Consider the following 17,532-nt stretch of genomic DNA (forward strand, 5'->3'; position numbering starts at 1 on the left):
GTTGGTGCAGTGTTGTCTTGGGAGACAGTGCCGGAGGAAAGTGGTTCCTGATGCTTGGTTGGTGCAGTGTTGTCTTGGGAGACAGTGCCGGAGGAAAGTGGTTCCTGATGCTTGGTTGGTGCAGTGTTGTCTTGGGAGACAGTGCCGGAGGAAAGTGGTTCCTGATGCTTGGTTGGTGCAGTGTTGTCTTGGGAGACAGTGCCGGAGGAAACTGGTTCCTGATGCTTGGTTGGTGCAGTGTTGTCTTGGGAGACAGTGCCGGAGGAAACTGGTTCCTGATGCTTGGTTGGTGCAGTATTGTCTTGGGAGACAGTGCCACCATTGGTGCAGTGTTGTCTTGGGAGACAGTGCCACCATTGGTGCAGTGTTGTCTTGGGAGACAGTGCCACCATTGGTGCAGTGTCGTCTTGGGAGACAGTGCCACCATTGGTGCAGTGTCGTCTTGGGAGACAGTGCCACCATTGGTGCAGTGTCGTCTTGGGAGACAGTGCCACCATTGGTGCAGTGTCGTCTTGGGAGACAGTGCCACCATTGGTGCATTATCGTCTTGGAAGACAGTGCCACCATTGGTGCATTATCGTCTTGGAAGACAGTGCCACCATTGGTGCATTATCGTCTTGGGAGACAGTGCCACCATTGGTGCAGTGTCGTCTTGGGAGACAGTGCCACCATTGGTGCAGTGTCGTCTTGGGAGACAGTGCCACCATTGGTGCATTATTGTCTTGGGAGACAGTGCCACCATTGGTGCATTATGATCTTGGAAGACAGTGCCACCATTGGTGCATTATCGTCTTGGAAGACAGTGCCACCATTGGTGCATTATGATCTTGGAAGACAGTGCCACCATTGGTGCATTATCGTCTTGGAAGACAGTGCCACCATTGGTGCATTATCGTCTTGGAAGACAGTGCCACCATTGGTGCATTATCGTCTTGGAAGACAGTGCCACCATTGGTGCATTATCGTCTTGGAAGACAGTGCCACCATTGGTGCATTATCGTCTTGGAAGACAGTGCCACCATTGGTGGATTATTGTCTTGGGAGACAGTGCCACCATTGGTGCATTATGATCTTGGAAGACAGTGCCACCATTGGTGCATTATCGTCTTGGAAGACAGTGCCACCATTGGTGCATTATCGTCTTGGAAGACAGCGCAACCATTGGTGGATTATTGTCTTGGGAGACAGTGCCACCATTGGTGCATTATGATCTTGGAAGACAGTGCCACCATTGGTGCATTATCGTCTTGGAAGACAGCGCAACCATTGGTGCATTATCGTCTTGGAAGACAGCGCAACCATTGGTGCATTATCGTCTTGGAAGACAGCGCAACCATTGGTGCATTATCGTCTTGGAAGACAGCGCCACCATTGGTGCATTATCGTCTTGGAAGACAGCGCCACCATTGGGAAACAATATTTGTAATATGGGATGAACCTGGTCACCCAAAATCGAGAAATATATATGGGTGTTACTCGTACCATGCAGTACTAGTGCCGAGCCAACAGTATCCACGGGATTGCTACCCAAATCATGACAGGTCTGCGTCATAAGTATATTTAGTTTCTCTCCGGACGTAAACTCGGCCACAACTTGGCAAAAATGTTAAGAAAGATTCGCTGGAGTGAATAACGTTCTTCCATTGATCTGTTGTCCGGTTCTTATGTTCATTTCACCATTTTTTGTTGTGTAATATTTGCTTCTGAAAGAAAGCAAATATGATATCTTACTGCATGGAGCATCTTACTGCATGGAGCATCTTACTGCATGGAGCATCTTACTGCATGGAGCATCTTACTGCATGGAGCATCTTACTGCATGGAGCATCTTACTGCATGGAGCATCTTACTGCATGGAGCATCTTACTGCATGGAGCATCTTACTGCATGGAGCATCTTACTGCATGGAGCATCTTACTGCATGGAGCATCTTACTGCATGGAGCATCTTACTGCATGGAGCATCTTACTGCATGGAGCATCTTACTGCATGGAGCATCTTACTGCATGGAGCATCTTACTGCATGGAGCTCTCCAGGAACTGTTTTGAGAAACCTAGTTTACAAGATGCTGACTTATCTCTGCAGTCAGTCTTGCAGCTGTAGTCTCATGACATTTTGACACAATACGCCTTAATACTGGACGGTATCGGTCACACAGCTTCTTTTTTCCTCCACTGTTGCTGTCATTGTAGCTTGTCTTACCATCATTGTGGAGTGCAGACATTGATCATACACACAGTTGTTCCTGGAACATGGATCGTTTCACTAGTTTTGCTGACTGACACTCACCAGTCCGCACTCCAACAATATGTTCTCTTCGTAAGTCTATAAAGTCTCTCATTCTGTAAGGTCTCTCATTCTGTAAGGTCGCTCATTCTGTAAGGTCTCTCATTCTGTAAGGTCTCTCATTCTGTAAGGTCTCTCATTCTGTAAGGTCTCTCATTCTGTAAGGTCTCTCATTCTGTAAGGTCTCTCATTCTGTAAGGTCTCTCATTCTGTAAGGTCTCTCATTCTGTAAGGTCTCTCATTCTGTAAGGTCTTTCATTCTGTAAGGTCGCTCATTCTGTAAGGTCTCTCATTCTGTAAGGTCTCTCATTCTGTAAGGTCTCTCATTCTGTAAGGTCTCTCATTCTGTAAGGTCTCTCATTCTGTAAGGTCTTTCATTCTGTAAGGTCTCTCATTCTGTAAGGTCTTTCATATATACATCAGCAGGTGTTTATATATACATCAGCAGGTGTTTATATATACATCAGCAGGTGTTTATATATACATCAGCAGGTGTTTATATATACATCAGCAGGTGTTTATATATACATCAGCAGGTGTTTATATATACATCAGCAGGTGTTTATATATACATCAGCAGGTGTTTATATATACATCAGGTGTTCAAATATACATCAGCAGGTGTTATATATACATCAGCAGGTGTTTATATATACATCAGCCGGTGTTCATATATACATCAGCAGGTGTTATATATACATCAGCAGGTGTTTATATATACATCAGCAGGTGTTATATATACATCAGCAGGTGTTTATATATACATCAGCTGGTGTTCATATATACATCAACAGGTGTTTATATATACATCAGCAGGTGTTCATATATACATCAGCAGGTGTTTATATATACATCAGCTGGTGTTCATATATACATCAGCAGGTGTTTATATATACATCAGCAGGTGTTTATATATACATCAGCAGGCGTTTATATATACATCAGCAGGTGTTATATATACATCAGCAGGTGTTCATATATACATCAGCAGGTGTTATATATACATCAGCAGGTGTTCATATATACATCAGCAGGTGTTTACATATACATAAACAGGTGTTCATATATACATCAGCAGGTGTTCATATATACATCAGCAGGTGTTTATATATACATCAGCAGATGTTCATATATACATCAACAGGTGTTTATATATACATCAACAGGTGTTTATATATACATCAACAGGTATTCATATATACATCAACAGGTGTTTATATATACATCAACAGGTGTTCATATATACATCAACAGGTGTTCATATATACATCAACAGGTGTTTATATATACATCAACAGGTGTTTATATATACATCAACAGGTGTTCATATATACATCAACAGGTGTTCATATATACATCAACAGGTGTTCATATATACATCAACAGGTGTTCATATATACATCAACAGGTGTTTATATATACATCAACAGGTGTTTATATATACATCAACAGGTGTTTATATATACATCAACAGGTGTTTATATATACATCAACAGGTGTTTATATATACATCAACAGGTGTTTATATATACATCAACAGGTGTTTATATATACATCAACAGGTGTTTATATATACATCAACAGGTGTTTATATATACATCAACAGGTGTTTATATATACATCAACAGGTGTTTATATATACATCAACAGGTGTTTATATATACATCAACATGTGTTTATATATACATCAACAGGTGTTCATATATACATCAACAGGTGTTCATATATACATCAACAGGTGTTTATATATACATCAACAGGTGTTTATATATACATCAACAGGTGTTTATATATACATCAACAGGTGTTTATATATACATCAACAGGTGTTTATATATACATCAACAGGTGTTTATATATACATCAACAGGTGTTTATATATACATCAACAGGTGTTTATATATACATCAACAGGTGTTTATATATACATCAACAGGTGTTTATATATACATCAACATGTGTTTATATATACATCAACAGGTGTTCATATATACATCAACAGGTGTTCATATATACATCAACAGGTGTTCAAATATATATCAAATTGTTGGTCTCTAAATTATAATCCTATTTTGATTTTTGATTTTAGTTACAATTCTCATGTTACTTATTGAGAGTATTATTATTATTATTATTATTATTATTATTATTATTATTATTATTATTATTGTTGTTGTTGTTGTTGTTGTTGTTGTTGTTGTTGTTGTTGTTGTTGTTGTTGTTACCAGAATGAGTGTAACTCTTCCTCTCGTTCTCTGTGATGGAAGTTTGACCTTTAATGCGGCCTCATATGACTGACCTTTGACCTTACCTCATGAGTGTGACCTCTGACTTGGAGCCTTAGGCGGTAGAGGTGTTGAGAGGAAGTGTCACACACACACACACACACTCACACACACACACACACACACACACACACACACACACACACACACACACACACACACACACACACACACACACACACACACACACACACACACACACACACACACACACACACACACACACACACACACACACACACACACACACACACACACACACACACACACACTCACACACACACACAATGGGGACCTAAGATGATGGAGATGGTTAAAGATAACAATTTTGAGCGAACATGTTAGGGACACGACGAGAAAGAAAGAGAGAGAAAGAGATGATAAGTAACCATTGAAGTGTGACATAGCAACAAAGGTTAAGTGAAGCACACTTGCTTGAGAGCCACAACACAAGAAACAGTTCAATAAAAGATGAGATAGTTCACCTGACAAAAGGAGGCAGGAAGGAGAACTGACGAACAATAACAAGTAAGTCAATAAAGTGTTCGACAAATGAATGAAGAGATGTTCTAAGTAGAAAGAGTGTCCACATAATACAGAGACTACCAAGAAACACGACCCAACAACAAGTGCTGGATCACATACACACAACAGTGAGACCTGGCAAGGTGTTACCCTGGATTTTATGAGAGTTATCCCCCTACCCTACCCAACCTGCCCCTTAACACAACTCACACTAGTCTAGAATTATAATTGTTGACGAAGAAATAACAAAGCAGTACTCTTAATTTTCACAAAATTATTATTATTTTATTGCTGTTGTCGTGATGATGATTATTTTATTATTATTATTATTATTATTATTATTATTATTATTATTATTATTATTATTATTATTATTATTATATTAGAGCAGTGGTTTAAAAAGTTTTTCAGGGTGGCTGACCCTCGGCTCCCAGGCTACATCCCCTGTGCCCCCACACACACACACACACACGAACTTTCTTGGTATCAAGTTCACTGCAAATTTAAAACAACAACTCATCTAACACTATAAACAAGCGTATTTATTACACAAATAAAAATGAACAGAGTAAAACAATTTATTTATCAGTATGAAAGAGTCAGTTTACATGTTATCTGTAACTACAATGTTAACAAGATGGATGTGCTTGGTGCACCAACATTACCTTCTTAATATCAATCTTGAAGACACTAACACCAACATTACCTTCTTAATATCAATCTTGAAGACACTAACAACAACATTACCTTCTTAATATCAATCTTGAAGACACTAACACCAACTTTACCTTCTTAATATCAATCTTGAAGACACTAACACCAACATTACCTTCTTAATATCAATCTTGAAGACACTAACACCAACATTACCTTCTTAATATCAATCTTGAAGACACTAACAACAACATTACCTTCTTAATATCAATCTTGAAGACACTAACAACAACATTACCTTCTTAATATCAATCTTGAAGACACTAACAACAACATTACCTTCTTAACATCAATCTTGAAGACACTAACAACAACATTACCTTCTTAACATCAATCTTGAAGACACTAACACCAACATTACCTTCTTAACATCAATCTTGAAGACACTAACACCAACATTACCTTCTTAACATCAATCTTGAAGACACAAACACCAACATTACCTTCTTAATATCAATCTTGAAGACACTAACACCAACATTACCTTCTTAACATCAATCTTGAAGACACTAACAACAACATTACCTTCTTAATATCAATCTTGAAGACACTAACACCAACATTACCTTCTTAACATCAATCTTGAAGACACTAACAACAACATTACCTTCTTAATATCAATCTTCAAGACACTAACAACAACATTACCTTCTTAATATCAATCTTGAAGACACTAACAACAACATTACCTTCTTAACATCAATCTTGAAGACACTAACAACAACATTACCTTCTTAATATCAATCTTGAAGACACTAACACCAACATTACCTTCTTAACATCAATCTTGAAGACACTAACACCAACATTACCTTCTTAACATCAATCTTGAAGACACTAACACCAACATTACCTTCTTAACATCAATATTGAAGACACTAACACCAACATTACCTTCTTAACATCAATCTTGAAGACACTAACACCAACATTACCTTCTTAACATCAATCTTGAAGACACTAACACCAACATTACCTTCTTAACATCAATATTGAAGACACTAACACCAACATTACCTTCTTAACATCAATCTTGAAGACACTAACACCAACATTACCTTCTTAACATCAATCTTGAAGACACTAACACCAACATTACCTTCTTAACATCAATCTTGAAGACACTAACACCAACATTACCTTCTTAACATCAATATTGAAGACACTAACACCAACATTACCTTCTTAACATCAATCTTGAAGACACTAACACCAACATTACCTTCTTAACATCAATCTTGAAGACACTAACACCAACATTACCTTCTTAACATCAATCTTGAAGACACTAACAACAAATCTTAGATACTCCCCTTGGGTATTTTTTAATGTTTGCTTGGAGACGGTACTGAAGAGCCTCGCTCTGCTGAATATGGTGTTGGGAAGGTAATAATGTATTCCACAGTGCAGGGTAGTGGTCACAGTGCAGGGTAGTGGTCACAGTGCAGGGTAGTGGTCACAGTACAGGGTAGTGGTCACAGTGCAGGGTAGTGGTCACAGTGCAGGGTAGTGGTCACAGTGCAGGGTAGTGGTCACAGTGCAGGGTAGTGGTCACAGTGCAGGGTAGTGGTCACAGTACAGGGTAGTGGTCACAGTACAGGGTAGTGGTCACAGTGCAGGGTAGTGGTCACAGTGCAGGGTAGTGGTCACAGTACAGGGTAGTGGTCACAGTGCAGGGTAGTGGTCACAGTGCAGGGTAGTGGTCACAGTACAGGGTAGTGGTCACAGTACAGGATAGTGGTCACAGTGCAGGGTAGTGGTCACAGTACAGGGTAGTGGTCACAGTACAGGGGAGTGGTCACAGTACAGGGTAGTGGTCACAGTACAGGGTAGTGGTCACAGTACAGGGTAGTGGTCACAGTACAGGGTAGTGGTCACAGTACAGGGTAGTGGTCACAGTACAGGGTAGTGGTCACAGTACAGGGTAGTGGTCACAGTACAGGGTAGTGGTCACAGTACAGGGGAGTGGTCACAGTACAGGGTAGTGGTCACAGTACAGGGTAGTGGTCACAGTACAGAGTAGTGGTCACAGTACAGGGGAGTGGTCACAGTGCAGGGTAGTGGTCACAGTACAGGGTAGTGGCCACAGTACAGGGGAGTGGTCACAGTACAGGGTAGTGGTCACAGTACAGGGTAGTGGTCACAGTACAGGGTAGTGGTCACAGTACAGGGGAGTGGTCACAGTACAGGGGAGTGGTCACAGTGCAGGGTAGTGGTCACAGTACAGGGTAGTGGTCACAGTACAGGGTAGTGGCCACAGTACAGGGTAGTGGTCACAGTACAGGGTAGTGGTCACAGTACAGGGTAGTGGTCACAGTACAGGGTAGTGGTCACAGTACAGGGTAGTGGTCACAGTACAGGGGAGTGGTCACAGTACAGGGGAGTGGTCACAGTACAGGGTAGTGGTCACAGTACAGGGTAGTGGTCACAGTACAGGGGAGTGGTCACAGTACAGGGTAGTGGTCACAGTACAGGGTAGTGGTCACAGTACAGGGTAGTGGTCACAGTACAGGGGAGTGGTCACAGTACAGGGGAGTGGTCACAGTGCAGGGTAGTGGTCACAGTACAGGGTAGTGGTCACAGTACAGAGTAGTGGCCACAGTACAGGGGAGTGGTCACAGTACAGGGTAGTGGTCACAGTACAGGGTAGTGGTCACAGTACAGGGTAGTGGTCACAGTACAGGGGAGTGGTCACAGTACAGGGTAGTGGTCACAGTACAGGGGAGTGGTCACAGTACAGGGGAGTGGTCACAGTACAGGGTAGTGGTCACAGTGCAGGGTAGTGGTCACAGTACAGGGGAGTGGTCACAGTACAGGGTAGTGGTCACAGTACAGGGTAGTGGTCACAGTACAGGGGAGTGGTCACAGTACAGGGTAGTGGTCACAGTACAGGGTAGTGGTCACAGTACAGGGGAGTGGTCACAGTACAGGGTAGTGGTCACAGTACAGGGTAGTGGTCACAGTACAGGGGAGTGGTCACAGTACAGGGTAGTGGTCACAGTACAGGGTAGTGGTCACAGTACAGGGTAGTGGTCACAGTACAGGGTAGTGGTCACAGTACAGGGGAGTGGTCACAGTACAGGGGAGTGGTCACAGTACAGGGTAGTGGTCACAGTACAGGGTAGTGGTCACAGTACAGGGGAGTGGTCACAGTACAGGGTAGTGGTCACAGTACAGGGTAGTGGTCACAGTACAGGGGAGTGGTCACAGTACAGGGTAGTGGTCACAGTACAGGGGAGTGGTCACAGTACAGGGGAGTGGTCACAGTACAGGGTAGTGGTCACAGTACAGGGTAGTGGTCACAGTACAGGGGAGTGGTCACAGTACAGGGTAGTGGTCACAGTACAGGGTAGTGGTCACAGTACAGGGGAGTGGTCACAGTACAGGGTAGTGGTCACAGTACAGGGGAGTGGTCACAGTACAGGGGAGTGGTCACAGTACAGGGTAGTGGTCACAGTGCAGGGTAGTGGTCACAGTACAGGGGAGTGGTCACAGTACAGGGTAGTGGTCACAGTACAGGGTAGTGGTCACAGTACAGGGGAGTGGTCACAGTACAGGGGAGTGGTCACAGTACAGGGTAGTGGTCACAGTACAGGGTAGTGGTCACAGTACAGGGTAGTGGTCACAGTACAGGGGAGTGGTCACAGTACAGGGGAGTGGTCACAGTACAGGGTAGTGGTCACAGTACAGGGTAGTGGTCACAGTACAGGGGAGTGGTCACAGTACAGGGTACAGTACAGGGTAGTGGTCACAGTACAGGGGAGTGGTCACAGTACAGGGTCACAGTACAGGGTAGTGGTCACAGTACAGGGTAGTGGTCACAGTACAGGGGAGTGGTCACAGTACAGGGGAGTGGTCACAGTACAGGGGAGTGGTCACAGTACAGGGTCACAGTACAGGGTAGTGGTCACAGTACAGGGGAGTGGTCACAGTACAGGGTAGTGGTCACAGTACAGGGTAGTGGTCACAGTACAGGGGAGTGGTCACAGTACAGGGTAGTGGTCACAGTACAGGGGAGTGGTCACAGTACAGGGGAGTGGTCACAGTACAGGGGAGTGGTCACAGTACAGGGGAGTGGTCACAGTACAGGGGAGTGGTCACAGTACAGGGGAGTGGTCACAGTACAGGGTAGTGGTCACAGTACAGGGTAGTGGTCACAGTGGTCACAGTACAGGGGAGTGGTCACAGTACAGGGTAGTGGTCACAGTACAGGGGAGTGGTCACAGTACAGGGGAGTGGTCACAGTACAGGGGAGTGGTCACAGTACAGGGTAGTGGTCACAGTACAGGGGAGTGGTCACAGTACAGGGGAGTGGTCACAGTACAGGGTAGTGGTCACAGTACAGGGGAGTGGTCACAGTACAGGGTAGTGGTCACAGTACAGGGGAGTGGTCACAGTACAGGGGAGTGGTCACAGTACAGGGTAGTGGTCACAGTACAGGGGAGTGGTCACAGTACAGGGGAGTGGTCACAGTACAGGGGAGTGGTCACAGTACAGGGGAGTGGTCACAGTACAGGGTAGTGGTCACAGTACAGGGTAGTGGTCACAGTACAGGGTAGTGGTCACAGTACAGGGGAGTGGTCACAGTACAGGGGAGTGGTCACAGTACAGGGGAGTGGTCACAGTACAGGGGAGTGGTCACAGTACAGGGGAGTGGTCACAGTACAGGGTAGTGGTCACAGTACTTCGGCGTCAACTCAGTGACATTTTGAAATCAGTTTTTGTTCCACCATTATTGTTGTCTTATTACAGCAGTGTTACAAGCTGGTGTTACAGCAGTGTTACAAGCTGGTGTTACAGCAGTGTTACAAGCTGGTGTTACAGCAGTGTTACAAGCTGGTGTTACAGCAGTGTTACAAGCTGGTGTTACAGCAGTGTTACAAGCTGGTGTTACAGCAGTGTTACAAGCTGGTGTTACAGCAGTGTTACAAGCTGGTGTTACAGCAGTGTTACAAGCTGGTGTTACAGCAGTGTTACAAGCTGGTGTTACAGCAGTGTTACAAGCTGGTGTTACAGCAGTGTTACAAGCTGGTGTTACAGCAGTGTTACAAGCTGGTGTTACAGCAGTGTTACAAGCTGGTGTTACAGCAGTGTTACAAGCTGGTGTTACAGCAGTGTTACAAGCTGGTGTTACAGCAGTGTTACAAGCTGGTGTTACAGCAGTGTTACAAGCTGGTGTTACAGCAGTGTTACAAGCTGGTGTTACAGCAGTGTTACAAGCTGGTGTTACAGCAGTGTTAAAAGCTGGTGTTACAGCAGTGTTATAGGCTAGTGTTACAGCAGTGTTACAAGCTGGTGTTACAGCAGTGTTACAAGCTGGTGTTACAGCAGTGTTACAAGCTGGTGTTACAGCAGTGTTACAAGCTGGTGTTACAGCAGTGTTACAAGCTGGTGTTACAGCAGTGTTACAAGCTGGTGTTACAGCAGTGTTACAAGCTGGTGTTACAGCAGTGTTACAAGCTGGTGTTACAGCAGTGTTAAAAGCTGGTGTTACAGCAGTGTTATAGGCTAGTGTTACAGCAGTGTTACAAGCTGGTGTTACAGCAGTGTTACAAGCTGGTGTTACAGCAGTGTTACAAGCTGGTGTTACAGCAGTGTTACAAGCTGGTGTTACAGCAGTGTTACAAGCTGGTGTTACAGCAGTGTTACAAGCTGGTGTTACAGCAGTGTTACAAGCTGGTGTTACAGCAGTGTTACAAGCTGGTGTTACAGCAGTGTTACAAGCTGGTGTTACAGCAGTGTTACAAGCTGGTGTTACAGCAGTGTTACAAGCTGGTGTTACAGCAGTGTTACAAGCTGGTGTTACAGCAGTGTTACAAGCTGGTGTTACAGCAGTGTTACAAGCTGGTGTTACAGCAGTGTTACAAGCTGGTGTTACAGCAGTGTTACAAGCTGGTGTTACAGCAGTGTTAAAAGCTGGTGTTACAGCAGTGTTATAGGCTAGTGTTACAGCAGTGTTACAAGCTGGTGTTACAGCAGTGTTACAAGCTGGTGTTACAGCAGTGTTACAAGCTGGTGTTACAGCAGTGTTACAAGCTGGTGTTACAGCAGTGTTACAAGCTGGTGTTACAGCAGTGTTACAAGCTGGTGTTACAGCAGTGTTACAAGCTGGTGTTACAGCAGTGTTACAAGCTGGTGTTACAGCAGTGTTAAAAGCTGGTGTTACAGCAGTGTTATAGGCTAGTGTTACAGCAGTGTTACAAGCTGGTGTTACAGCAGTGTTACAAGCTGGTGTTACAGCAGTGTTACAAGCTGGTGTTACAGCAGTGTTACAAGCTGGTGTTACAGCAGTGTTACAAGCTGGTGTTACAGCAGTGTTACAAGCTGGTGTTACAGCAGTGTTACAAGCTGGTGTTACAGCAGTGTTACAAGCTGGTGTTACAGCAGTGTTACAAGCTGGTGTTACAGCAGTGTTACAAGCTGGTGTTACAGCAGTGTTACAAGCTGGTGTTACAGCAGTGTTACAAGCTGGTGTTACAGCAGTGTTACAAGCTGGTGTTACAGCAGTGTTACAAGCTGGTGTTACAGCAGTGTTACAAGCTGGTGTTACAGCAGTGTTACAAGCTGGTGTTACAGCAGTGTTACAAGCTGGTGTTACAGCAGTGTTACAAGCTGGTGTTACAGCAGTGTTACAAGCTGGTGTTACAGCAGTGTTACAAGCTGGTGTTACAGCAGTGTTACAAGCTGGTGTTACAGCAGTGTTACAAGCTGGTGTTACAGCAGTGTTACAAGCTGGTGTTACAGCAGTGTTACAAGCTGGTGTTACAGCAGTGTTACAAGCTGGTGTTACAGCAGTGTTACAAGCTGGTGTTACAGCAGTGTTACAAGCTGGTGTTACAGCAGTGTTACAAGCTGGTGTTACAGCAGTGTTACAAGCTGGTGTTACAGCAGTGTTACAAGCTGGTGTTACAGCAGTGTTACAAGCTGGTGTTACAGCAGTGTTACAAGCTGGTGTTACAGCAGTGTTACAAGCTGGTGTTACAGCAGTGTTACAAGCTGGTGTTACAGCAGTGTTACAAGCTGGTGTTACAGCAGTGTTACAAGCTGGTGTTACAGCAGTGTTACAAGCTGGTGTTACAGCAGTGTTACAAGCTGGTGTTACAGCAATGTTATAGGCCACTCAGTCTGACTTTTTTGGGTTATCCCAGGTTGTCTACACATATGCTGCTATGTATGATAATTCTATGTAACTGTATTTGTGTATACCTGAATAAACTTACTTACTTACAGCAGTTTTTATGCTGGTGTTACAGCAGTGTTTCAGGCTGGTGTTACAGCAGTGTTATAGACTAGTGTTACAGCAGTGTTTCAGGCTAGTGTTACAGCAGTGTTTCAGGCTGGTGTTACAGCAGTGTTATAGACTAGTGTTACAGCAGTGTTTCAGGCTGGTGTTACAGCAGTGTTTCAGGCTGGTGTTACAGCAGTGTTATAGACTAGTGTTACAGCAGTGTTTCAGGCTGGTGTTACAGCAGTGTTATAGACTAGTGTTACAGCAGTGTTTCAGGCTAGTGTTACAGCAGTGTTTCAGGCTGGTGTTACAGCAGTGTTATAGACTAGTGTTACAGCAGTGTTTCAGGCTGGTGTTACAGCAGTGTTTCAGGCTGGTGTTACAGCAGTTTTTCAGGCTAGTGTTACAGCAGTGTTTCAGGCTGGTGTTACAGCAGTGTTTCAGGCTGGTGTTACAGCAGTGTTATAGACTAGTGTTACAGCAGTGTTTCAGGCTGGTGTTACAGCAGTGTTTCAGGCTGGTGTTACAGCAGTTTTTCAGGCTAGTGTTACAGCAGTGTTTCAGGCTGGTGTTACAGCAGTGTTATAGACTAGTGTTACAGCAGTGTTTCAGGCTGGTGTTACAGCAGTGTTTCAGGCTGGTGTTACAGCAGTGTTATAGACTAGTGTTACAGCAGTGTTTCAGGCTGGTGTTACAGCAGTGTTTCAGGCTGGTGTTACAGCAGTGTTTCAGGCTGGTGTTACAGCAGTGTTTCAGGCTGGTGTTACAGCAGTGTTTCAGGCTGGTGTTACAGCAGTGTTTCAGGCTGGTGTTACAGCAGTGATTCAGGCTGGTGTTACAGCAGTGTTATAGGCTAGTGTTACAGCAGTGTTTCAGGCTAGTGTTACAGCAGTGTTTCAGGCTGGTGTTACAGCAGTGTTATAGGCTAGTGTTACAACAGTGTTTCAGGCTGGTGTTACAGCAGTGTTTCAGGCTGGTGTTACAGCAGTGTTTCAGACTGGTGTTACAGCAGTGTTTCAGGCTGGTGTTCCAGCAGTGTTTCAGGCTGGTGTTACAGCAGTGTTTTTGGCTAGTGTTACAGCAGTGTTATAGGCTAGTGTTACAGCAGTGTTATAGGCTAGTGTTACAGCAGTGTTATAGGCTAGTGTTACAGCAGTGTTATAGGCTAGTGTTACAGCAGTGTTTCAGGCTGGTGTTATAGCAGTGTAACAGGCTGGTGTTTGAGCAGTGTTTCAGGCTGGTGTTACAGCAGTGTTACAGGCTGGTGTTACAGCAGTGTAACGGGCTGGTGTTTGAGCAGTGTTTCAGGCTGGTGTTTGAGCAGTGTTTCAGGCTGGTGTTACAGCAGTGTTTCAGGCTGGTGTTACAGCAGTGTTTCAGGCTAGTGTTACAGCAGTGTTTCAGGCTAGTGTTACAGCAGTGTTTCAGGCTGGTGTTGCAGCAGTGTTATAGGCTGGTGTTACAGCAGTGTTATAGGCTGGTGTTACAGCAGTGTTATAGGCTGGTGTTACAGCAGTGTTATAGGCTAGTGTTACAGCAGTGTTTCAGGCTAGTGTTACAGCACTGTTTCAGGCTGGTGTTACAGCAGTGTTATAGGTTAGTGTTACAGCAGTGTTTCAGGCTGGTGTTACAGCAGTGTTGTAGGCTGGTGTTACAGCAGTGTTATAGGCTGGTGTTACAGCAGTGTTATAGGCTGGTGTTACAGAAGTGTTATAGGCTGGTGTTACAGCAGTGTTATAGGCTAGTGTTACAGCAGTTTTTCATGCTGGTGTTACAGCAGTGTTTCAGGCTGGTGTTACAGCAGTGTTTCAGGTTGGTGTTACAGCAGTGTTATAGACTAGTGTTACAGCAGTGTTTCAGGCTGGTGTTACAGCAGTTTTTCAGGCTGGTGTTACAGCAGTGTTTCAGGCTGGTGTTACAGCAGTGTTATAGGCTAGTGTTACAGCAGTGTTTCAGGCTGGTGTTACAGCAGTGTTTCAGGCTGGTCTTACAGCAGTGTTTCTGGCTGGTGTTACAGCAGTGTTATAGGCTAGTGTTACAGCAGTGTTTCAGGCTAGTGTTACAGCAGTGTTTCAGGCTGGTGTTACAGCAGTGTTATAGGCTAGTGTTACAACAGTGTTTCAGGCTGGTGTTACAGCAGTGTTTCAGGCTGGTGTTACAGCAGTGTTTCAGACTGGTGTTACAGCAGTGTTTCAGGCTGGTGTTCCAGCAGTGTTTCAGGCTGGTGTTACAGCAGTGTTTTTGGCTAGTGTTACAGCAGTGTTATAGGCTAGTGTTACAGCAGTCTTATAGGCTAGTGTTACAGCAGTGTTATAGGCTGGTGTTACAGCAGTGTTATAGGCTAGTGTTACAGCAGTGTTATAGGCTAGTGTTACAGCAGTGTTATAGGCTAGTGTTACAGCAGTGTTATAGGCTAGTGTTACAGCAGTGTTTCAGGCTGGTGTTACAGCATTGTAACAGGCTGGTGTTTGAGCAGTGTTTCAGGCTGGTGTTACAGCAGTGTTACAGGCTGGTGTTACAGCAGTGTAACAGGCTGGTGTTTGAGCAGTGTTTCAGGCTGGTGTTTGAGCAGTGTTTCAGGCTGGTGTTACAGCAGTGTTTCAGGCTGGTGTTACAGCAGTGTAACAGGCTGGTGTTTGAGCAGTGTTTCAGGCTGGTGTTTGAGCAGTGTTTCAGGCTGGTGTTACAGCAGTGTTACAGGCTTGTGCTGTTAACAGTATTCACGTCACTGTCTCCATGACAACCGGCTAGGCTGTCTCCCTACATGTGCTCACAAGCGCGCGCGCACACGTTCCATGACAACCAGCTAGGCTCTCTCGCTCTCTCTCTCTCTCTCTCTCTCTCTCTCTCTCTCTCTCTCTCTCTCTCTCTCTCTCTCTCTCTCTCTCTCTCTCTCTCTCTCTCTCTCTCTCTCTCTCTCTCTCTCTCTCTCTCTACACACACAGACACACACACACGGGACCTGTAACTCGACTCCCTGCAACCACATATAGGTGAGTACGCACACTAATAAGTAATATGGTTCAGGCAAGTAGGCAGGCAGGCAGGCAGGCAGGCAGGCAGGCAGGCAGGTAGGCAGGCAGGCAGGCAGGCAGGCAGGTAGGTAGGCAGGCAGGCAGGCAGGCAGCCAGGCAGGCAGGCAGGCAGGCAGGCAGGCAGGCAGGCAGGCAGGCAGGTAGGCAGGCAAGCAGGCAAGCAGGCAGGCAGGCAGGCAGGCAGGCAGGCAGGCAGGTAGGTAGGCAGGCAGGTAGGCAGGTAGGTAGGTAGGTAGGCAGGCAGGCAGGCAGGCAGGCAGGCAGGCAGGTAGGTAGGCAGGCAGGTAGGCAGGCAGATAGGTAGGCAGGGAGGTAGGCAGGCAGGTAGGTAGGCAGGCAGTTAGGTTAGGTTAGGGTAGGTAGGTTGCAGGCAGGTAGGTAGGCAGGCAGGTAGGTAGGCAGGTAAGAAAGTAGGTAGGCAGGTAGGTAGGTAGGTAGGCAGGCAGGCAGGCAGGTAGGTAGGTAGGTAGACAGGTAGGTAGGCAAGTAGGTAGGCAGACAGGTAGATAGGCAGGTAGGTAGGCAGGCAGGTAGGTAGGTAGGTAGGTAGGCAGGCAGGCAGGCAGGCAAGTAGGTAGGCAGGCATTTAGGTAGGCAGGTAGGTAGGTAGGCAGGCAGGCAGGTAGGTAGATAGGTAGGAAGGCAGGTAGGTAGATAGGTAGGCAGGCAGGCAGGTAGGAAGGCAGGTAGATATACAGGTAGACAGATAGGTAGGCAGGCAGATAGGTAGGCAAACAGGCAGATAGGTAGGCAGGCAGGCAGGTAGGTAGGTAGGCTTATAGGTAAGTAGGCAGGTAGGCAGGCATGTAGGTAGGCAGGCAGGCAGGCAGGCAGGCAGGCAGGCAGGTAGGTAGGTAGGTAGGCATGTAGGTAGGTAGGTAGGTAGTAAGGGAGGTAAGTAGGTAGGCAGCCAGGGAGGTAGGTACGTAGGTAGGTAGCCAGGTAGGTAGGAAGGTAGGCAGGCAGGCAGGAAGGTAGGTAGGCAAGCAGGCATGCAGGTTGGTAGGTAGGAAGGCAGGTAGGTAGGTAGGTAGGCAGGTAGGTAGGCCGGCAGGTAGTTAGGCAGGTAGGTAGGCAGGTAGGTAGGTAGGCAGGTAGATAGGTAGGCAGGCAGGTAGGTAGGGAGGTAGGTAGGCAGGTAGGTAGGCAGTTAGGTATATATATATATATATATATATATATATATATATATATATATATATATATATATATATATATATATATATATATATATATATAATATATGTCGTGCCGAATATGTAAAACTGGTCAATTAGCAAGAACTCATTTAAAATTAAGTCCTTTCTGAATTTTTTTCTTATACGTTTAAAGATATATTTTTTTCATTAATGTTAATGTAAAAAATTTTAATTTTGTACCAAAAGAATCTTAGAAAACTTACCTAACCTTATTATAACAAAAGCAATTTATTTTAGCTTAACCCAACTAAATATATTT

General features: G+C 44.9%; 1 protein-coding gene across 2 annotated transcripts in view; it reads right to left on the reverse strand.

Annotated features, from left to right (window-relative positions):
* Window positions 1-17,532, reverse strand: part of LOC128697843 (synaptotagmin-4) — a 93,196-nt gene that overhangs the window by 67,786 nt on the left and 7,878 nt on the right. The window lies entirely within an intron of this gene.

The sequence above is a fragment of the Cherax quadricarinatus genome, chromosome 68, assembly GCF_038502225.1.
Source record: "Cherax quadricarinatus isolate ZL_2023a chromosome 68, ASM3850222v1, whole genome shotgun sequence".
Lineage (NCBI taxonomy): Eukaryota > Metazoa > Arthropoda > Malacostraca > Decapoda > Parastacidae > Cherax > Cherax quadricarinatus.